The following is a 25,113-nucleotide window of genomic DNA, read 5'->3' on the forward strand; positions in this document are numbered from 1 at the left end:
TTAGGCTGATTTTTTTTTTTTTTTCCCTCATCCTATAAAATCTAACAGATAAGTTAAATAATAAAGAAGGGATACAGAAAATTGTTGGGGGGGGGGGGGGGGTGTGAACTGCAGAGAGGTGGCTGTAAAGTGTCTATGTATAGCTGAATTGTTTATTATAAATAAATACTGTAGTTTGTCTTTAAGACTAGTGCTGCACGTGACTCGCCGGCCGCTGCCTCTCTCTTCTCCTCATCCAACAAGTGCAGCGGGTGGGGCCGAGAATGATGTCAGTCAGGAGGAGAGGAGGAGGAGAGAGGCTGTGAATGACGAGTCTCCTGAGTGCCGAGTGGCGCTCTTATGAGGTCAGAGCTGTATTGCAGATTTTTTTATTATAAAACACAGAGTACAGTCAGGAGTCTCAGGACACTTATCTGCACTTATCTCCACAGGCCGGAACAATCGCGGGCCGGGTATAGTGTCAATGCTGATTTCTTAAAAAGGCCAAATATCGGCCAAAATATCGGTCAACCTCTAATGCACCCTGGTATCTGTAGTCCTACCACTAACTTATAAGTGGTTCCACAGTGCAAGCACATGAACTCTGATGGATAGGTGGAGGGCAAATGGACTGAAGGGAGCCTACTGCTTCTTAAAGGTACAGGGGCACACTGAACACCCAGCACATAGCACAATGGCTGCAAAGGTGTCAGTGCGTTGCCTGACCAGTGTATCAACCAGTGGCGGCCTGCCCAATAGGGGCACCCAGACACCACCCCCTCTGTCCACGACCAGCACCCCCTATTCATGTGTCTGTCCGCTTTCAGGAGGCCGGGCGCATGAATTACAGCAGTGTTTTTTTTTTTAAGTATGTGATTAGAGCCAGAGGCTCTAATAAGCTTCAAAATAGGGTGGGCTCTGGGCACAGAGCATTGAGCTATGAGCCCACCCAGGTGTTACAACAGCGAATGAACATTCGCTATTTAGACATTGATCCTCAATCCAGCCAATCAGAAGCAGGTCTGGGACCTGTTTTCCGATTGGCCGAACATAGAAGAGTCCAGATTGGCCGCCGAGGAGGAGGGAGGAAATGGAAGCCGCTGCCGCCGTGATGCCCATGGAGCAAGAGAAACTGCCACCTTGGAGTACGGGAGGCCACCGGTGAAGCCCGGGAGAAGTGCTGCCCACCATAGATGGGGTAAGTGCTCCAGACCCGACCGACGGGGGGCCGGTGGTAGTACTGTTTGCCGCCGGCCACCACTGATATCAACAGTACAAAAAGGTAAGCCACTGCCCCCACCTATAACTGGCCTCTGCAACAAGGAGCATTGGAGGGCAACATGTGTTAAAAAAGGCCAAGGAAGGCAGAGCCCCCCCACCCCAAAGCACCCATCCCCCCATGTTGATGTTGAGGGCATGCGGCCTGGTATGGTTCAGTAGGGGGGGCTTGCTTGTCCCCTCACTTTCCTCACTTGCCGGGCTACATGCTCGGATAAGGGTCTGGTCTGGATTTTTTGGGGGGGGGCCCACACAATTTTTTTTAACATTTAGCACGGTGTTTTTTGCCTGGATGTTTTAATACCTGGGTGCCGGCAATTGTAACCACTTCACATCTCAGTGTACTTAGCACAATGGCTTGGTGTGTGCACTGATGTCTACAAGGCATTCAGGTTATGAGTTCCCAGCCAACTTACCACCCACCTAAGGTAGCTGTGTTGTGTTTTTCAGTTCACAAGTGAATTAAAAGTACACTAACACCCTGCACGTTAACTAGTGTCTAATTTTTGGCATATGCTGCTGAGTACAATGCAAGTTTTCAGCAGGTGATACTATCAGTGATATTTAAACCCATGGCTTGAACCTTTGAAAGTAGCAGGGCACACCACTACACTACTGAGCTGACCACAATCATGCATAAGAAATACATGTACTAATGTTTGGTTCTTTTAATTCTATACAATAATGGTTTGCATTTGAGGCATTAATATTACGGTAAAGACCATGCTCATGTGGCATTGACTATTAGGCATTCGCCTATTGTCAGCATATGCTGCTGATTAAGATGTAAGCTTTGCGGTTTTTATTTTCTGTCAGAAACCATGAACCAGACCAAGACAGAAGTACAATTAAATCACACTTGTTTATTAATAAAAAATAAAAAGGTAAATAGAGTAAGTGTAGTCAAAGCATAGCCAGAGTCCAGTAACCGGATCGAGTAGTCAGCCAGTCCAGAGTAGGGAGGGCTAAGCCAGCCCTGACATTTTTACAGTATATACAGTGCCTTGCAAAAGTATTCGGCCCCCTTGAACTTTTCAACCTTTTGCCACATTTCAGGCTTCAAACATAAAGATATAAAATTTTTATTTTTTGTGAAGAATCACCAACAAGTGGGACACAATTGTGAAGTGGAACGAAATCTATTGAATTTTTGAAACTTTTTTAACTAATAAAAAAATGAAAAGTGGGGCGTGCAAAATTATTCGGCCCCCTTGCGTTAATACTTTGTAGAGCCACCTTTTGCTGCGATTACAGCTGCAAGTGGCTTGGGGTATGTCTCTATCAGTTTTGCACATCGAGAGACTGAAATTCTTGCCCATTCTTCCTTGCAAAACAGCTCGAGCTCAGTGAGGTTGGATGGAGAGCGTTTGTGAACAGCAGTTTTCAGCTCTTTCCACAGATTCTCGATTGGATTCAGGTCTGGACTTTGACTTGGCCATTCTAACACCTGGATACGTTTATTTGTGAACCATTCCTTTGTAGATTTTGCTGTATGTTTGGGATCATTGTCTTGTTGGAAGATAAATCTCCGTCCCAGTTTCAGGTCTTTTGCAGACTCCAACAGGTTGTCACCCAGAATGGTCCTGTATTTGGCTGCATCAATCTTCCCCTCAATTTTAACCATCTTCCCTGTCCCTGCTGAAGAAAAGCAGGCCCAAACCATGATGCTGCCACCACCATGTTTGACAGTGGGGATGGTGTGTTGAGGGTGATGAGCTGTGTTGCTTTTACGCCAAACATATCGTTTTGCATTGTGGGCAAAAAGTTAGATTTTGGTTTCATCTGACCAGAGCACCTTCTTCCTCATGTTTAGTGTGTCTCCCAGGTGGCTTGTGGCAAACTTTAGGCAAGACTTTTTATGGATATCTTTGAGAAATAGCTTTCTTCTTGCCACTCTTCCATAAAGGCCAGATTTGTGCAGTGTGCGACTGATTGTTGTCCTATGGACAGACTCTCCCACCTCAGCTGTAGTTCTCTGCAGTTCATCCAGAGTGATCATGGGCCTCTTGGCTGCATCTCTGATCAGTCTTCTCCTTGTCTGAGCTGAAAGTTTAGAGGGACGGCCAGGTCTCGGTAGATTTGCAGTGGTCTGATACTCCTTCCATTTCAAAATGATCGCTTGCACAGTGCTCCTTGGGATGTTTAAAGCTTGGGAAATCTTTTTGTATCCAAATCCGGCTTTAAACTTCTCCACAACAGTATTACGGACCTGCCTGGTGTGTTCCTTGGACTTCATGATGCTCGCTGTGCTTTCAACAGAACCCTGAGACTATCACAGAGCAGGTGCATTTATACAGAGACTTGATTACACACAGGTGGATTCTATTTATCACCATCAGTCATTTAGGACAACATTGGATCATTCAGAGATCCTCGCTGAACTTCTGGAGTGAGTTTGCTGCACTGAAAGTAAAGGGGCCGAATAATTTTGCACGCACCACTTTTCAGTTTTTTTTATTTGCTAAAAAAGTTTAAATTATCCAATAGATTTCGTTCCACTTCACAATTGTGTCCCACTTGTTGGTGATTCTTCACAAAAAAAAAAAAATTTTTATCTTTATGTTTGAAGCCTGAAATGTGGCAAAAGGTTGAAAAGTTCAAGGGGGCCGAATACTTTTGCAAGGCACTGTAGCTGGTTGCTAAGCAAGGGGCAGGGAATCTGCATCCTTAACAACCGATGCCAGCGGGATTCCTTACTGACAGCTGAATGTAAATAAAAATTGCCAGCAAAAATACAAAAAATAAAAAACCAGCGTGAGATCCCACCCCAGGTCCATACTAGGCCCTTCAGGTCCAGTCCAGTATGGATTTGGGGGGGACCCCCTCATGCCAAAATTTGATTAATAAAAATAAAATGACGTGGGGTCCCCCGAGCATGCATCCTGGAGGTCAGGAAAGGGAGGGGACAAGTAAGCTCCCCCCTCTCCTGAACAATATCAGGCTGCATGCCCTCAACATGGGGGGGTGGGTGCTTTGGGGCGGGGGAGCTCTTTACTCCCCCACCCAAAGCACCTTGTCCCCATGTTGATGAGAACAAGGCCTCTTTCCGACAACCCTGGGCTGTGGTTGTTGGGGTCTGTGGACAAGGGGCTTATCAGAATCTGCCCCCCCATGTGAATGGGTATTGGGTACATCATACCCCTACACATTCACCCCAAAAATCAGTGAAATGTAAAAAAAACAAGAGCCAGTTTTTGACAAGTTCTTTATTGTAAAATAGCTCTGAGCTGTCTTCTCCCCAAGCTATCTTCTCCTGCCGCCATCTTCTCCTGCCGGTGCCGTCTCTCTTCTGTGGCTTTCTTCCTCCATTGTGTTGTCATCCGCTGTCTGCAATCTCGTATCTAGCCATCTGTGGCCATCCGATGATGTCATCCAGAGAGCCTGTCCCTTTTTTTTAGCGAGTAAACAGCAGCGAGGAAGAACACAGTAGCGGGAGAAGACGGCGGAAGGAGCAGATGGCGGCAGGAGAGACGGCACCGGGAGAGACAGCGGCAAGAGAAGATGGGAGCAGAAGAGATAGCGGCAGAAGAGACGGCGCCAGGAGAAAGCGTCTCTGGGAGAAGACAGCTCAGAGCTATTTTTCACTGCTTTTGGGGTGATACCCATTCACATGGGGGGGTGGGATCTGGGGGCCCCCATCCTGACCTCCAGGCTGCATGCTCGGATAAGGGTCTGGTATGGATTTTGGGGGGAACCCCACGCCAATTTTTTTTTTAATTGGGGTGGAGTTCCCTTTTAAATCTATGCCAGCCCAAAAGGCCTGATATGGATTTTGGGGGGAACCTCATGCCATTTTTTGGCATGAGTTCCCCTTAAAATCCATACCAGACCCAAAGGGCCTGATATGGATTTTTTTGGAGGGGGGGGGGGGGGGGGGCACACACCAAACTTTGTTTAAACTATTGTTTTTGTAGTATTTTTTTTAAAATGTGGTCCTTCACATTTAGTTGACATATTTCATGGCTTACCTAGTCCACAAAATTAGTAGAGCCCTGAAATTCAGCTTGGAGTAGATATATAAGAGATATATATATATATATATATATATATATATATTGTGAGGGATTAGCTCGGCAGCGGGTGTGTGTGACCCCCTGGATGGGTTCACAACACAAAATCAGGCACAGCAGACAGCGTTGTATGTGCAAAAAAACAAAAGATGCGGTTTATTTATGCTCCATGCAGTGAAACATATAACAGCCAAACAAAAATAAAACATGAAAATAAATCCTGGTCAGCTTGACCTCTAATTACACACTTAGATTCCCTATCTAACAACTGAGTGCAGCCTTGTGCTGCACCAGTCCCTGTCTCTGTTGTAGAGGTTTGCCACACAGGCGTTAACTCACCGCACAGAACAGGTGTCACACTCCCCAGTCTATACAACACAAAACTGGTTCCAGGATGGAGCATCTCCCTAAGCATGCTGGGGTTGTTTGTAGAGGTCTTAATGAGCCCACTTACTTCAGCTGGGCTCATTAACTCTTCCCCTCTAGTTGTACAAGTCTGCATAAAGCCTGAATCTAGGGCATACATATTTCCCATCCTGGATACAACCAGGTGACTTTACCTGCCTGCTGCCACATACCCCCCCCCCCCCCCTCTTGTTTCAACCTTGGCGTTGTAACACAAGCAGTCAGAAACGCATGTATCCGAGACAAAGCATCCACATTCCCCATTTTAACACCAGGGCGATGCTTAACTGTAAAGTTAAATTCCTGTAGGGCCAGGAACCACCTATTTGCCCTTCTATTGGTCTCCTTGTTTTGAGCCATCCACTTTAAAGGAGCGTGATCAGTCACCAGGTCAAAGTGCCTACCTAGTAGATAGTACCGAAGGGAATCTAGAGCCCACTTCACTGCTAAACATTCCTTCTCAATCGTGGAGTAATTTACCTCATGGGACTTCAACTTCCTGCTGAGGTAAATGACTGGGTGCTCTTCCCCGTTCCAGACCTGGGATAACACTGCCCCTAACCCAACGTCTGATGCATCAGTTTGTACCACGAAGTCCTTAGAGAAGTCTGGTGAGTACAACACTGGCTGGCTACATAAGGCTGTTTTTAAGGACTGAAATGCTTCTTCAGCCTCTGGGGACCATTTAACCATAACAGACTCTTTCCCTTTTGTCAGGTTGGTGAGGGGCACAGCCTGAGAAGCAAAATGGGGAATGATTCGTCGATAATAGCCAGCGATTCCCAGAAAGGCTCGTACCTGTTTCTTGCTGTTGGGACGTGGCCAACTCTGTATGGCCTCGACTTTATTGACTTGGGGTTTTATCACCCCCCTCCCAATAGTGTACCCAAGATATTTGGCCTCCTCCTGTCCAATGGTACACTTCTTTGGATTGGCCGTAAACCCAGCTTCCCGGATAGAGTCTAGGACTGCTTGTACTTTTGGCAAATGTGAGACCCAGTCTGTGCTATGGATAATCACATCATCCAGGTAAGCTGCAGCATATTTCTGATGGGGCCTCAGAATCTTATCCATTTTCCGCTGGAATGTTGCCGGTGCATTCTGTAACCCAAACGGCATTCTCTTATATTGGAATGCTCATTCTCTTATAATGGGGTTACAAACGCAGTTTTCTCCTTGGCCGACTCGGCCAGGGGAATTTGCCAATACCCTTTGGTGAGATCAAGAGTTGTCATATATCGGGCTGTTCCCAGCCGGTCAATCAACTCATCTATACGCGGCATGGGGTAGGTGTCAAATTTTGTAACTTTATTCAATTGTCGAAAATCGTTACAAAACCGCCAGCTCCCATCAGGTTTGGGCACTAGTACGATAGGACTGGACCAGTCACTCTGGGACTCCTCTATCACACCCAATTCTAGCATCCTTTGAACCTCTCCACGTATTGCCTCCCGTCGGGCCTCTGGTATTCTATAAGGTTTTAGTTTTACCCTTTCTCCTGGCGGGGTGATAATGTCATGCTCTACGCCAGATGTTTGTCCCGGCAGCTCAGAGAAAATCTCTTTGTTACAAACTCTTTAACCTCCTGTTGTTGGGCTTTCGATAAGGTGTCTGCTATTCCAACCTCAGGAACTAAGCAATCAGGCTGTGCTTGTGACAAAGTCTCTGCGACTAGGGATTCCCTATCCCTCCAGGCTTTCAGCAGATTGACGTGATAGATCTGCTCCGGCTTTCGTCTTCCTGGCTGTCTAACCCTGTAGTTCACCTCACTAATTTTTTCAATCACTTCGTATGGACCTTGCCATTTGGCCAGAAATTTGCTTTCAACCGTAGGGACTAGCACCAAGACCCTATCCCCCGGGGAAAAAGTACGGGTCTTGGCCCCACGGTTGTACACTCTCTGCTGTGCTAACTGCGCTTGGGTCAAATGTTCCTTTACGATTGACATTACCTGTGCAATTCTATCTTGCATCAGGGCGACATACTCAATCACGATCCTGTGAGGAGAACTCTCATTTTCCCAAGTTTCCTTGGCGATATCCAGCAGCCCTCTTGGGTGTCTCCCATAGAGCAACTCGAAGGGTGAGAAACCCGTAGAGGATTGGGGTACCTCCCTAATGGCAAACATCAGATAGGGTATTAGACAGTCCCAATTCTTTCCATCTCTATCCACCACCTTCTTTAACATTTGTTTTAGGGTTTTGTTGAATCTTTCAACCAGCCCATCTGTTTGGGGGTGATACACAGATGTACGCAATTGTGTCACTTTGTACAACTTGCATAGTTCTTTCATAACCCTGGACATAAAGGGTGTACCTTGGTCCGTAAGCAGTTCCTTACAAATACCCACGCGGCTAAAAACAAGAGATAGCTCTTTGGCTATGGTTTTGGCCGAGGTATTTCGAAGAGGAATTGCTTCCGGATAACGGGTGGCATAGTCCAATATAACCAAAATGTACTGATGCCCCCTAGCAGACTTCATTATCGGACCTACCAAATCCATTGCGATCCTCTCAAAGGGGACCTCAATGATAGGAAGAGGTACCAGCGGGTTACGGAAATGTGGGATAGGTGCCGACTTCTGACACACAGGGCAGGAGGAACAATAATTTTCTGTTTCCTTCATGACCCCAGGCCAATAGAATCTCTGCAGTACCCTCTATCTGGTTTTCTCGGTCCCCAGATGACCTCCCAGAATGTGCCCATGGGCCAATTCTAACACCAACTTTCTGTAAGGTTTGGGCACCACAAGTTGCTCAATGGTTTCTTCTGCCCTTTGAGCCACTCGATACAGCAGGTCCCTTTCCATAGTGAAGTAAGGATAAGTGCAAGTCTTATCTGGGTTCACTAACTCGCCATCTATTTTCACCACATTTTCCCGTGCCTTTATTAGGGTGGGGTCTTTTAACTGTTCTGTGGCAAAATTTTCCCTGTGAACCTCAAGATCTGAAAACTCCACAGACGGCATGTTTTCATCTGAGGATGTTGGCTCCTCCCCAGTTTCTCGAGTTTCCCCGGCCAATACCGACAAGGGAAATTCAGGAGAGTCCTCACCACTCCCAGAGGAATTCTGGTCATCTTCCTGGTCTATAGGGGCACCAGTGGGGGGCTCAGGACAATCCCAGAGTTCCCAGAATTTTGGAAAATCCCTTCCCACAATAGCATCATGTGGTAAGTGAGACACTAACCCCACCTGATGAGAGAGGTTACCTTTGGGGGTCTCAGAAAACACTGAAGTTACAGGATACTCTCGGGTGTCCCCATGCACACAAATAACAGCCACCCTGTTCTTCCCAGAGACCTCTGTAGTAACTAATTCAGCTTTTATCAATGTTACCAGGCTACCTGAATCCAGCAACACATCAACATTTCTACCATTAATACACATTTTACATAAATGTTTCTCAGGTCCCCGAATGGCAGTGCATGCAACTGTCGCAAACAGCGACTGACGTCTCTCCCTTATAAAGTCACATTGCATAGGCTCATCCACAACTGGGCAATTGGCTGCAATATGTCCCTCTTGGCGGCAGCGGTAGCAAATAATCTTTTTCGCTGCCTCTTGCAGCCTGGGCTTCCCGGGCTCCTCCCGCCAGACCTTAGGTAGAACTCCCACTCTCTCACTCTCTCCACCCTCACCCCTTGGAGTCATCTTACCCGCCACTGGGAATGATCTGGTCTTAGGGTGGAAAGTCCGTGAGTCCCTGGAAGAGGTGGTCAGGTTCTCTGTAGCCAAGTACCTCTCAACAAGATCCACAAGTTTATCTGCATTTTCTGGATCTCCATGGCTTACCCATTTTTGGATGGGAGTAGGAAGAGCTCTCAGGAAACGATCCATAACAACACGTTCCACAATGTTTGGTGCGGTCAAAATCTCTGGCTGCAGCCACTTTCTGCTCAGGTGAATGAGATCATACATTTGAGACCTGGGGGGTTTTCCAACCTGAAAAGTCCAATTATGCACACGCTGAGCCCGGACGGCCAGGGTGACACCCAGCCGTGCCAATATTTCTGTTTTTAGCACCACATAGTCTTTTGCTTGGTCAGGCTCTAGGTCATAATAAGCTTTCTGCGATTCCCCAGTTAACAGAGGGGCCAGCGGTCCAGCCCATTGCTCCTTAGGCCACTTTTCCCTTTCAGCAGTCCTTTTAAATGTGGTCAAAAACACCTCCGGATCATCCTCTCCAGTCATTTTTGTCAGTAAACGGCTCACACCAAAGGATGCGGTATTAGTGTAACCACTTGCCTCATTGGTCTGCGGACGTTGCTGTATTAATGTCTCTATTTGCTGTTGAAAACTCTGCTCTTGCTTCTGCAACAGGTCTATGAAGCGGGCTTCAGATCGCTGCTGGGCTTGTTGCTGAGCTTCCAGACTCTGCTGCAAAGTTGCATTTGTCTGCTGCTGATTTGCATTTGCCTGCTGCTGGGCTGCAAGGCTCTTTTGTAAAGCTGCATTTGTTTGCTGCTGATTTGCATTTGTTTGCTGCTGATTTGCATTTGATTGCTGCTGATTTGCATTTGCTAGAGCCAGCTGTCTCAGTATCTCTTCCATGCTGGCCTTAAAAAAAAACTGCCAAAATTCTCCACCAACTGTGAGGGGTTAGCTCGGCAGCGGGTGTGTGTGACCCCCTGGATGGGTTCACAACACAAAATCAGGCACAGCAGACAGCGTTGTAGGTGCAAAAAAACAAAAGATGCGGTTTATTTATGCTCCATGCAGTGAAACATATAACAGCCAAACAAAAATAAAACATGAAAATAAATCCTGGTCAGCTTGACCTCTAATTACACACATAGATTCCCTGTCTAACAACTGAGTGCAGCCTTGTGCTGCACCAGTCCCTGTCTCTGTTGTAGAGGTTTGCCACACAGGCGTTAACTCACCGCACAGAACAGGTGTCACACTCCCCAGTCTATACAACACAAAACTGGTTCCAGGATGGAGCATCTCCCTAAGCATGCTGGGGTTTTTTGTAGAGGTCTTAATGAGCCCACTTACTTCAGCTGGGCTCATTAACTCTTCCCCTCTAGTTGTACAAGTCTGCATAAAGCCTGAATCTAAGGCATACATATTTCCCATCCTGGATACAACCAGGTGACTTTACCTGCCTGCTGCCACAATATATATATATATATATATATATATATATATATATATATCATTTTTTTTTCTAATTAAGGAAAAGCATGTGTGCACAACCAAATACTTTTGTATGCAACTAGATTTAATACAGATTTAAAGGGATATGAATAGCACTTATAAAATAACAAAAAAATATGAAAAAATGTATAAAGAGTCAAACATAAAGCAAAAAACAATCAACTTTTTATTTCAACAGTAGTATAAACATTTGTTACATTAATGTACCTGGGTTTAAAAAATAAATAAAAGGCATGGAAATGATGCTCCAGCATTTGACAATATAGTTGGAAGGGTCCTGCTCAAAAGAGCTTACATGTACTAATATCCCTACGGGGGGTGTACCTTGCAAGACCGCTCACTATAACAGACGTGAGGTGCACCAAGATGGCACTGCCTCAGATGACGTCTTATGATGAAACACATAAGGCGGGGCTTGGTTCGCACTCACGTTATTTCCAGTTGCGGAGCTCCGGTTAGTGGAACGCACGGCGGTTCTAAGCTCCTGTATTGCAACCAACCTGTGCTAGTTTATACACTTGACTGCGTCAAGTGGTATTTTTAAACTTTATATTTTAATTTTAATAAAACAAACCGGAGTTACACTACAAAGTACCCATCTTTTTTGTCCATGAGTGTAATCTGTGGTTCACCATGGAGGAAGTACTACTACTATAACCTAACCTATCGGGAACGGCTTATCCCCAGAGGAGTACAAGGATCTGGATAGCCCATCACATGTGGCACTAAGGAGGAGGTGCATGCGATTTATCCCTGCAGGGGTGCAGGGATCTGGTGAGTGGGGAATTGGAAGGGAGCATGGAAGTCACCTAAACTGCTACATAGGCACGAGTCACTTTTGGACAAGCACAAGTCACTTCAAACCTTGTCACTTTTTGCACTACTAAAAGACTGAACTTATACCAACCACCATTTTTATATGTTTTTTATATGTTTTATTCCATGGAAAATTATTTATAATAGAATGTGTTAATGCACTTAATATATTTTTTTGTTCACTAATGATTTGGACACAATCAATTTATGTTGCAAATTTATGATACAGTTGCTGAGAAAAATTGTTTTGGATAAAACCTGATCATAATTACTGATTGGGTGTGAACACCCATTATCACACTAAGCACATTCACTTTATATTGCAGGCTGACACCAGCTTGCAATTAGCGTCACCATTAGGAAGCTTCATTTTATTTTGTATAAACCTGTCTCAAAAACAATGTGAGAACACCCGCCATAACATTTATCTTGTGTGGGAACAACCACACTACTTAGCACCCACCACTTAACAGAGTGATTCACTGTGGAGGTTTACCCTTCAGGTGACAGCAGTATGTTTTCACCTATATATTGCACCTGGGAAGTTTCTGGCATATGCCATCTGTTTTGAAGGCTGGTTATAGCTGATTACTGTCAGCCTGCTGAGAGATTAACCGCTATCATTTTGTGGGTTTTGGCTTGGTAAGAGATAGCACTTTAGACTGGTGGGGAAATGTTAAGGCTGATTATAGTTCTTGTCCGTGGAAAACATATGACACGATTTGCAATGGTGGTGGAACCCTCCTACACAAAAATTCTACATTTAGACATAATTTATGTAAGGACCTGAGTCAGGAATTATGGTTAAAAACATAGGGAGAACAGATAACTTCTCTACATGAAGTGGCATGTTTGCGATTTGAACCAGCAACCCCTACACTGCTAAGCAGAAGTGCTAACCCATTAGCAACTGTTTAAAGACAAAAGGAATTTGGTGGGCTATGGACTTTCTAGGCACTAATTAGAACAATTTAATAGTTAAAAATCATTTTTATTTTTAAAAACATTAAAACAGAAAAACAATAGTCAGTACATAAAAAAACATCATCAGACATCCAATCAAATCACTCCTCAATTGTGTTACCACTTATATGTAATATGAATACTCTGTATTAGTGGAGCAACCACATATTCATCCAAAGGGTGAAATAATGGGTAATCCAGAAGTTGTGGAACATCAATGAGGGTTGAGTGGCGATGTTATGCTCGACATGTTTCGTGTCTCTCAAAACGCTTCTTCTGGAGCTTATTATAACTGACTAGTAAAATGAAACACAAAATACAATTAAGTAATACCAAAATATTCATCAGTACACATGCGCTACAACACAAAGGGTATATAGAAGAAGTAAATTAGTTTGGCAACAGGCAAACTTAGCCTGTTGCCAAACTAATTAGCAACTGTGCTGCCCCATGTGGAACCCTCCTACAGATAAATACTGCATTTCTTTGGACATATAGGTGGAGGAATTATTTCTTTGGACATATAGCTGGTGGAATTACATTAGTCAGGCGTTATTCTAACTTGAGTTCTTCTGTGATATTTGGTGGTTCTTGGTGTGTGAGTGTAGAATAGTGATGTTACCCTCTGATTTTTGGGAATATTTTTATTTCTGATGTTGGTACACGCATCAATTTTTTTAGGCTCAAATTAGAATCATTTGGAAATAATAATAAACACACAAAATTGTGACTCATTTTAAATTTGCATCAGCAATGGTATTGTTTGTGGTTGGTAAAGACACCTGTGTGAGTTTGGGTAAAGATTTTTGTAAGATGGACAACAACAAGTGAGAGATACAGAGAAAAATATATTTTAGCAAAACATAAAAACATTCCACATTCTAGCATTCTTAAAACAAAATAGATGTGGAATAACCAACAATTGTTTTTTTTTTAACTTTATTGAAAGGTCGCTATATATTTCTCTGCACCTCTGCTGAGCTACAACATGAAGACAGGCAGGGATGTCAGGTAAGCTCTGGTGCGGAAAAAATCATACACGCTGCATGTGTTTTCACGCCTCTCCACTCCGTTGTGATGTGGACTGGCCACAATAGTTTTCTAGGAGCCTTTGCGAAGAATTCCATTGAAATATAAATGTACAAACAGGCAGACTCTTTACAGGCTCTTACCTCCCTGTTGGTTATCACCTGTAGAATGTACATTAAGCTGCACATGTGCAGCTCAGTTTACATTCCAGCACAATGCCTGTGCATGCATCATCCCACACTAGCCAATCAAGAAGGCTAAAGACCAGTACCCATAAGAACCCAGGGTGAAGGTGCCTCGCAGCTGTCAGACAATCAGAACTAAGGTAAGTACTTTTGCCTTCAGTTCTGCTTAGCCATAAAAAGGAAATGGACTTTAAAGGCACTAGAACTACAACTTGATTAGAATAGACTGTCTTTATTCAAAATAATAATTATAAAATGCTTATAAGAACAAAGCAACTTCACACATAAAGTAAATCACTAGTAATAAAATGATCTGCCCCAAATAGGGTTCTCTGTGTCCCCCGACATGACTCGTAAATGATGTATAGAAAAGATATTTCTATTTTGTAAGTGTATGAGAAGTACCCTATGTATGTATATGGTATATGTGGTTGGATATCATAAAGCTGTATATTGACTTACCTTTTTTATCTATCTAGACCACTGGTTCTCAGCCTGGGGTTCGGGCCCCCCTCTGGGGTCTAATGACTATTTGCCAGCGGCCACCGAATCCTGGACTGTTCCTGAAGCCCGCTCCATTCCCCCAGACTTTTTGCAGCTGCCCAGCAGAGTTTTTTCCTTGAGCCTGTTGCTGCCTAGCTGGGCTGTTCCTGGAGCCTGCAGCCCTCCACTCAGCCTCTTTGCAGCCGCCTATTCAGTTAATGGCTTGGCTGGGGGGCAGAGACTAGAGGTCAGCTGACTGGTGAGGAATGTGAAGTGGGAGGGGCTGGAGGAGACCCTATCTCCTGATTTTGGCATAGGTGTCACTGCTACAAGACAATACAGAGCTGGAGACACAGTGAGTAACACTGCCTGTGATTAGAGTTGCCATTAAAAGTCCCCACTACAGTTCCCAGACCAGCAGATGACCTTGATCAAGAGCACCTAAGTTGGCTGATCAGAACTCCCCCCAGCACTGCAATAGATCCCACCCCCCGCCAGCACTGCCACTCATCCCAACTCCCCACCAGCACTGCCACTCATCCCAACTCCCCGCCAGCCCTGCCACTCATCCCAACTCCCCACTAGCACTGCCACTCATCCCAACTCCCCGCCAGCACTGCCACTCATTCCATTCCCCCCACCAAGTAGTAAGAGAAGGAACAAAATAGAGAATACATGGAAGGGAGAGGAAAAGAGGGGGAGGAGCAAAGAAAGGGAGAGAAAGAATAAGAGAAAGAACAAGAAAGACAGCTAGAGAGAGGGATGGGGGGGAAAACAAGAACTTAGGATAGAGAGAGATACAAGGGAAAGAAAGGAGAAAAAAGAGAAAGAGTGGTACACCCTAAAATGTACCATAAGGGGTTTTAATACCGGATAAGTGGAAGGGACTCAGGGAGCGCTAAATATCTGTGGGTTAGGGGCGCAAATTACTTGTCTTGCCTTGGGTGCTGACAACTTACACTACGAAAATAATTTTACTGTTAGGGGTCCCCACAACTTGGGAAATTTTATCAAGGGGTCACAGCACTAGAAAAGTTGAGAACCACTGATCTACACATTCTTATAAGCTCCTGAAGAAGTACATAATCTGGACACATGTCGCGCTGGCTCTAGATACCCAAGGTTGCGGCAACTCCCCTACTAAGTGATACTTTCAAGTTTTTGATATATTATTTACCAGTCATTTCGGGTGGGCCCAGACAACCTTATTTGGGGCAAATCATTTTATTACACTCACTGGACACTTTATTAGGTACACCTTGCTAGTACCAGGTTTGACCCCCTTTTGCCTTCAGAACTGCCTTCATTCATCGTGGCATTGATTCAACAAGGTGTTGGAGTCCATATTGACGTGATAGCATCACGCAGTTACTGCAGATTTGTTGGCTGCACATCCGTGATGTGAATCTCTCATTCCACCATATCCCAAAGGTCTATTAGAATGAGATCTGGTGACTGTGGAGGCCATTGGAGTACAGTGACCTCATTGTCATGTTCAATAAACAAGTGGTGAGATGATTTAAGCTTTGTGACATGGTGCATTATCCTGAAGTAGCCATCAGAAGTTGATGGAATGGACATGGTCAGCAACAATACTCAAGTAGGCTGTAGCATTTAAACGATGCTCATTTCATACTAAGGGGCCCAAAGTGTGCCAAGAAAATATCCCCCACTCCCAGGGCTCAAGTCCTGCAGGAACGCATGGGAACGGAGTTCCTGTACTTTTTCCACAACAGGAACTCAGTTCCCGTTAGCAGCCATGTCCTGCAAGACTTTGAAGTATGCGAGCTGTGTGGCAGGTGCTACACCAGCAGCTGCCGACACAGCTCACAATAGTAAGTGCCGCACACCTGACCATTCAGGCATTGCCAGTAGGGGGCCCCATGACAGCTTCCACTTTGATCTACCTGTCAATCACAGCTAGCTGACGGTAGATCAGGTCCCTGCTGCTAAGAGATTGTATTTAGTCAGACCTCTCGTGATGCGCTCCTCCCTGACGGCCCCTCCTGATTTTCTGTCTCCTGACCCCCCCCCCAGTCTCCTGCGTACTTGCTTTGTGTGTCCCGCTGAATCCCCCTCCTCTATCTTCAGTGCCATATGATGAGAGAACCCAGAGGAGGGGCACAGCTATTCTGCTCACAGGACATGCAGGGAGAGAAGTGAGCTAAGGGAGGAACATCAGTTTGGGAGGTAAGCTGAGCACAATACCTGGCAATGTTTAATGCCAGGAGGGAAGTTTATGTGGAAATATGTGAAGGGTTGGAATAGCAGCGAGTGTGTGTTGGACCCCTGCAGAGTTTGCAGCCCCCCAAGCTAACATACATCTCCTAAGCAGGAACACATCACTATCTCCCTAAGCATTCTGCCCAGATAATGTGCAGTTAATTTATGACCTTTCCATTTAACACTGTGTTATCCAAACTCTGTTCAATGAAAAGTGTAAACTCACCACATAAACACTCTATATACAAAATAAAATTCCCCAATAAAGATCAGAACATGATGTTCACATTTGCATGGAAGCACAATTGAATGAATGCTAATTATTCAGAGAATTACCGTATTTATGTTTATTGAGGTTTTTGTTTTTTTATGTACTAACAGTTAAGCTTCATACACACAATACAAAAATTGGATGAAAAATACCACTTTTGAAGCATTTGTGCATATGACCGTATCATTTTTTATTTTTTTTGGTGGGGAAGTGGATCTTGGGTGGGAGTTCCCAGAATTTTTTCCCCAGGACTTGATCCCTGCCCACAGCATTACACCACCCCCACCAGCCTGAACCATTGATACAAGGCAGGATGGATCCATGCTTTTATGTTGTTTACGTCAAACTATGACCCCACAATCTAAATGTTGCAGCTGAAATTGGGACTCATCAGACCAGGCAGCATTTTTCCGAACTTCTATTGTCCAATTTAGGTGAGCCTGTGTGAATTGCAGCCTCAGTTTCCTGTTCTTAGCTGACAGAAGTGGCACCCTGTGTGGTCTTCTGCTGCTGCAGCCCATCTACTTCAAGGTTCCATGTGTTCAGATGTGTGTTCAGAGATGGTATTCTGCATACCTTGGCTGTAACAAGTGGTTATTTAGGTTACTGTTGCCTTTATATCATCTCGAACCAGTCTGTCCAATCTCCTCTGACCTCTGACATCAACAAGGCATTTTCTTCCACACAAGTGCTAATCACTGGATATTTTCTTTTTTTTTTTCGGACCATTTTCTGTAAACCCTAAAGATGGTTGTGCGTGAAAATCCCAGTAGATTGCAGTTTTTGAAATACTCAGACCAGCCCATCTGGCACCAACAACCATGCCACGTTCAAAGTCACTTAAATCCCCTTTCCTCCACATTTTGATGCTCAGTTTGAACTTCAGCAAGTTGTCTACACCACATCTAGATACCTGAATGCATTGAGTTGCTGCCATGTGATTGGCTGATTAGCAATTTGTGTTACCAAGCAATTGAACCAGTGTACCTAATAAAGTGGCCGGAGAGTGTATGCTTAATATACTGTATGTGAAGTTGATTTGTTCTTATAAGCATTTTAAAATTCATTTTTCAAATAAAGACAGTTGATTATAATCAAGTTGTAGTTCTAGTGCCTTCAAAGTCCATTTCCTATTTGGTATGTTCCTTTTTGTGGCTGATCTCTAGGACATGACAAAGCTGTAAAAAAAATACATGCCCACGTTTTTCACTCAGCGGTGACATATATTTTTCTAATTTAAGTTTAGTTCTGCTTAATTACAAAGAAATAGAAGCATCTGAAACAAAAAGGAGTTCACATCTTGAATATTACCATTGCAGGTATTAACCCCATACAGTTATCAGAATACAATATTTTTCAGAACAGCGATCCGTACATTGTCCCTGGTCAGTGTTGGATCTTGATAAAATAAAAGTAATTATATTGGTCTCATTGTAGAAGTAACAATCTTAAAAGGAGAAGGGAAAGGAAGGGGATTTATTTGAACAATGAGATTCCTGATATTCCCCAAATCATTTACATAGATTGTTTCTGCACAGAGAATAGGATGCTGCTGATGCAGAAGAAAGTTCTGACAAAAGCCGGGCCGAGTCAAAGAGAAGATAAAAAGATAATGCTTTCTCATTTAACACTTACACAAAGCAAGAAATAATTGGCAATGGGGTGATTAGAGCCAAGAATGTGAAGAATGCCTTGGGATGACTTGTGTTTTGCCTTAGAATAGACTTTGTGATCCCCGCTTTGAAACAATGGCATTATTAGTGCACAAATAGATGTCATGCAGTGTGGATGAATGACCCCCCTTCTCTGAGCTGGGACCATTGACACCTGTTGTTGAGTTAAAGAGAAAGTTTCTTGGTTTCTGCATCTCTTTGTTTTACAGTTTCAACCTTTGAAACTGAATTTAAAAATATAAAAATATAATTTGTACAAAATTAAATTTTCTGAAATAATCGATTTGAGTGGCAATCAATATCTGTTCATTGGTGGGACCCAGTAACATTCAGTGGGGTGATCCCATCACACATACATAATCCAACTTTAACAAAAATTGATAGTTACCGATCAGCCATAACATTTTGACCACCCACCATAACTTGTTGACACATGCTTGATTTGATTCAGATCTAGAAACATAGAAAAGTAACGTCAGAAAAAGACTGAGTAGTCCATCGAGTCTGCCCATTTTTTTTTTTTTTTTTGGAGGCCAAGTCAACACCTCAAACTCACTGTTGTGTTCCTCAGACCATTCTTGAATTCTTCAAATCAGGCCACCTTCTTCCATTGCTCTCTGGTTCAGAGTACAATTACATATTCAGAGTGAAAAAAGACACAAGTCCATCTAGTTACATAGTTACATATTTAGTCAGGTTGAAAAAAAGTCCATCTAGTTCAACCAATAAAAGGGAAAAAGAAAAGAAAAAAAATCATAAAATCCCTATACCCACAGTTGATCCAGAGGAAGGCAATAAACCCAGCAAAGCATGATCCAATTTTCTACAGCAGTGGGAAATATTCCTCCTGATCCCAGAGAGGCAATCGGATATTCCCTGGATCAATTTTACCTATAAATGTTAGTATCTAGTTTTATTTATTCATGTACATTCAGGAAAGAATCCAGGCCTATTTTAAAGCAATCTACTGAGCTGGCCAGAATTACATTTTGAGGGAGTCTGTTCCACATTTTCACAGCTCTTACTGTGAAGAAACCTTTCAGTTTTGGTACTATTTGTACTAAAATAAAAAATATGTAACATACGCTTGAAAAATGTGACAATGAATTAAAGTGTTTGTTCACCAATGCCAGAAGTCTGCCAAGCAAAATAGGTGAGTTGGAAGCTCTGGTGCACGAGGAGAACTATGATCTAATTGGTATTTCTGAATCTTGGATTCATTCTTCTCATGACTGGGCTTTAATATTCCTGGCTATGCTCTCTTTCAGGAAAAACAGGGTAAAACAGTGGTGGTGTCTGTCGCTATGTGGGAAGTGATCTCAAAGCAAGAGTGAAAGAGGACCTAGTTGATGGAGAGTGTGACGAATCTGAAGCATTATGGGTGGAACTGTACAAAGGTTGAAATTGGAGTTTATTATAGACCTCCCAGTGTTAATGAGGAGGTGGAGATTCAGCTCCTTGCACAGATGGAAAGGGCTGCAAGGGCTGGAACAGTGATAATAATGGGGGATTTTAACTACCCAGAAATTGACTGGAGTAATGGCACTGCTGGGACAGTTAAAACGCAAACATTTTTAAACCTATTACAGTACAAGACAATTTTATGGTCCAGTTTATTGAGGCCCAGACAAGAAATGATGCTCTGCTGGACCTGGTAATCTCAAACCATGCAGAGCTTATTACTAATATTCATATAAAAGAACATCTGGGTAGCAGTGACCATAACATGATTTAATTTAATTTTAGCTGTAAGCAACAAACACATACAGGTAAGATAAAAACAAGAGAGCAACTTTTCAAAAGGATGAGGACTGCTCTCCAGGACTTAGACTGGGAGGAAATATTGGAATCAATGGACACAGAACAGAAATGGGAAGTCTTCAATGTGACTGTATGTAAATTCACTGCAAAATATATTCCCATGGGCAAAAAAAGGCTAAAAATTTAACTTATGTGGTTCACAGCCAAAGTTAACATGCCTATAAATAATAAAAAAAGAGCTTTTAAAAAATATAAAAATAAAGGAACGCTATCATTGTTTAAATGTTACAAATGTAGCATGGACCCATTGGGGGACTGCTTGGATTTACCTGTTCTTCTGCATCTCCATAACCCTGTAATCATTCCAATCCACCTGACACTCCAGGTTCACACATCTTCCACAACACACTTAAATGACACGTTATACAAGTCAAATATGTTTATAGTATATACACTTTTACTGGAGTAAGTGATGTGGTATTGATACACAGAAAAGAAGAAGAAGAATTGGTCACCTGAGTGCTGGATAACAGCTCAGACTCAGAAGAATAATTCCCCTAAAGGCAGCTTAAAACAGTACAACAGTGCAAAACACAATTTACATATATATATACAATAGATTACCACTTGTAGCACAACATGTAAAGGCAGTAAAAGGTTACCTATCTAGGATAGGCAGTCCTCAAACTAAAGGGGGAACCTCAGGCCAGCCTATTCGACCTTTATATCCTAATGAGAGATCAGACAAAATAGGGGATTGAGTAGGGCCCTTTGTATGATAATAACAGCAGTGTCCAAGATGAAGGCCTGATAGTCTTTACCAGAAGTTCAAGCTCATTAAATTGTATCTGATAAGGCAAAGTGGTGCAGAATTAGCAGAGGGGCTTAAACAAACTAGTGCTACTCCTTGAAGTGGTTCTAAGTAAAGGTGTCTATGTACAGTGTTCCTAACAGTAATGCAATAAAGTGTTTCCAAGGTAAAGGTGTCTGTACACAGTGTTCAGGTATAGTAGCAAAGAAGGGTAGCAAAGGATGGGCAATTGACCTCTCACCAACGATCCTGGAAAAGACGTCCTTTAGCAAACGACCGACGATGACCCACGGCTGATGGATGCAGGTGACTGTAGTGTATATCTGCTGGGTAGGTGCCATGTGGATGGAAGATAGGCTTAGGCCCTCCGGATCTGGGCTGGAATTATTCGGCCGCAGCCTCTCCCCTCCCGCACAGGGAGATGTGCGCACAGCAAGGCCCATGAAGAAGAGCACAGTGCGGATCTCTGGACCCTTTTATAGTTCCTCACAGGAGTCTCTTCAGATTGTAGCAAGGATCCCTGGGATGTGTAGTCCAGATGTCATATCAAGCAAAGGAAACGCCGGTCTGAAAGACTACTGATCCCACAATCCTTTCTGGTCTAGCTCACGGATGTGAAGACAGTCACTGGCACCCAGAACTAGAGTGGGTGACTGGAGGCAAATTGATGAAATATGTTCTTCAGCTCTGCGCATACAAAAGAGCATGGGGGAGCTCATGTCCATAATGGGGGTGGTATTGACACAGTCCCAAATGATCCACAATGGCTCAAAATTTATATGGTCCAGAAATATTTTGACAGAATAAAGGTGGATAAAGCACGTGGACCAGATGACATCAGCCCATGGATCCTAAAAGAATTGAACCCTGTCATTTCAAAGCCATTGTAGCTAATTTTTAGGGACTCGTTAATGACTGGAATGGTACCACTGGATTGACGTAGGGCCAATGTGGTGCCCATATTTAAAAATGTACCAATGTCTTTACCAAGTAACTATAGACCTGTTAGTTTAATGTCTATAGTCGGGAAGATACTGGAGAGTTTAATAAAAGACCACATAGACGAGTTCTTGCTGGAAAAAAATATTTTAAGCGACAGACAGCATGGATTCATGAAAGACAGAAGCTGTCAGACAAACCTGATTTCTTTTTATGAGGCGGTAAGTAAAACCTTGGACAGAGGGGTGGCTGTGGATGTGGTATACCTGGATTTTGCAAAAGCGCTTGACACAGTTCCCCACACACGACTCATGTATACAATAAAGTCTACAGGCTTGGAAAGATCAATTTGTAAATGGATAGAAAACTGGCTAATCCTGGATTGCCTGTGGCCAATCATAGCTCAGGCTGTGTAGTTCACGCTCCACACTATATAAGGCCGCCAGCGCGGCGGCCTTGTGTAGTGTGTTGGCATCTGTAGCAGTTAGTGGGTGTTCTGTGTACCTTCAACACAGTATACACCGATCGTTATCGGCCGATTTTTCGTTCTTGCTCTTCTGTAGTGGTTGTTGTCTGCGTGCCCTGACCGCAGTATACACCGCTATATTCACCTATATATCTAGCGATATATCTATCTTTTATAATAGAGCTTGCAGCCAGTGTTAGGAGATTGTGCGTGCTGTCTGCGTGCTCTGAACCCAGTATACACCGCTATATCCACCTATATAGCTAAATATCTTGCTCGTTTTAAATAGAGCTTTCAGTCAGTGTTAGGAGATTGTGCGTGCTGTCTGCGTGCTCTGAACGCAGTATACACCGCTATATCCACCTATATAGCTAACTATCTTGCTCGTTTTAAATAGAGCTTTCAGTCAGTGTTAGGAGATTGTGCGTGCTGTCTGTGTGCTCTGAACGCAGTATACACCGCTATATCCACCTATATAGCTAACTATCTTGCTCGTTTTAAATAGAGCTTTCAGTCAGTGTTAGGAGATTGTGCGTGCTGTCTGCGTGCTCTGAACGCAGTATACACCGCTATATCCACCTATATAGCTAAATATCTTGCTCGTTTTAAATAGAGCTTTTAGTCAGTGTTAGGAGATTGTGCGTGCTGCCTGCATGCTCTGAACGCAGTATACACCGCTATATCCACCTATATAGCTAACTATCTTGCTTGTTTTAAATAGAGCTTTCAGTCAGTGTTAGGAGATTGTGCATGCTGTCTCCGTGCTCTGAACGCAGTATACACCTCTATATCCACCTATATAGCTAAATATCTTGCTCGTTTTAAATAGAGCTTTCAGTCAGTGTTAGGAGATTGTGCGTGCTGCCTGCATGCTCTGAACGCAGTATACACCGCTATATCCACCTATATAGCTAACTATCTTGCTTGTTTTAAATAGAGCTTTCAGTCAGTGTTAGGAGATTGTGCATGCTGTCTTCGTGCTCTGAACGCAGTATACACCTCTATATCCACCTATATAGCTAAATATCTTGCTCGTTTTAAATAGAGCTTTCAGTCAGTGTTAGGAGATTGTGCGTGCTGTCTGGCTGCTCTGAACGCAGTATACACCGCTATATCCACCTATATAGCTAAATATCTTGCTCGATTAAATTGAGCTTTCAGTCAGTGTTAGGAGATTGTGCATGCTGTCTGCGTTCTCTGAACGCAGTATACACCGCTATATCCACCTATATAGCTAACTATCTTGCTCGTTTTAAATAGAGCTTTCAGTCAGTGTTAGGAGATTGTGCGTGCTGTCTACGTGCTCTGAACGCAATATACACCGCTATATCCACCTATATGGCTAAATATCTTGCTCGTTTTAAATAGAGCTTTCAGTCAGTGTTAGGAGATTGTGCGTGCTGTCTGCGTGCTCTGAACGCAGTATACACCGCTATATCCACCTATATAGCTAAATATCTTGCTCGTTTTAAATAGAGCTTTCAGTCAGTGTTAGGAGATTGTGCATGCTGTCTCCGTGCTCTGAACGCAGTATACACTGCTATATCCACCTATATAGCTAAATATCTTGCCCGTTTTAAATAGAGCTTTCAGTCAGTGTTAGGAGATTGTGCGTGCTGTCTGCGTGCTCTGAAAAAGACGGACAGCAAAACAAATTATACAGGAGTGATAACCCTTCCCTATGTTTTCCAAAAAGCTTAAAAATAGTTTTTTTGACTGGAGCTACACTTTAAAAATGTACCAGTTGAAAATGACAAACAGATTCAACTTAACACAACAAACCTACACAGTTCCTGTCTTGTTTGCACCGCCTTTATACTGCTGTTCTGAGTATATAGGGCCTGGGGGCCACACGTATTTCCTTTTTTTAACCACCTCAATACAGTGCAGTTACACCCCCTTCCTGACTAGACCAATTTTCAGCTTTCAGCGCTCTCACAGTTTGAATGACAATTACTCAGTCATCCTACACTGTATCCATATGAAACTTGCGTCCTTTTTTCCACACAAATAGAGCTTTCTTTTAGTGGTATTTAATCACTAGTGGGTTTTTTAATTTTTGTGCTATAAATAAAATAAAACGTAAATTTTGTGAAAAAAATGCCTTTTTCTTCGTTTCTGTCATAAATTTTTGCTAATTAGTAATTTTTCTTCATAAATTTTGGCCAAAATTTATACTGCTACATATCTTTGGTAAAAATAACCCACATTAGTATATATTATTTGGTCTTTGTGAAAGTTATAGAGTCTACAAACTATGGTGCCAATCACTGAAAATTGATCACTTCTGATCAGGCCTTCAGTACATCAGGTGTACCTCATTTCTTGAGACACTAACAAGTCAGGAAAGTACAAATACCCCCCAAATGACCCCTTTTTACAAAGTAGACATCCCAAGGTATTAAGTAAGTAGCATTGTGAGTTTTTTTAAGTTGTCATTTTTTCCCACAATTACGCATCTCATTTCTCAACCACGTATTACACTTTTGAAGGCCCTGGAGTACCAGGACAATGGAATTTCCCATAAAATTACCCCATTTTGGAAAGCAAACACCCCAACGTATAATCTGTGAGGCATAATGAGTCTTTTGAACGGTTCATTTTTTTGCAGAAGTTTTTGGAATATGTGGAAAAAAATTAAAACGCATTTTTTTTTACAC

The sequence above is a fragment of the Lithobates pipiens genome, unplaced genomic scaffold, assembly GCF_037356315.1.
Source record: "Lithobates pipiens isolate NorthernLeopardFrog02 unplaced genomic scaffold, aLitPip1_a1.2 Scaffold_1, whole genome shotgun sequence".
NCBI classification, from domain to species: Eukaryota; Metazoa; Chordata; class Amphibia; order Anura; family Ranidae; genus Lithobates; species Lithobates pipiens.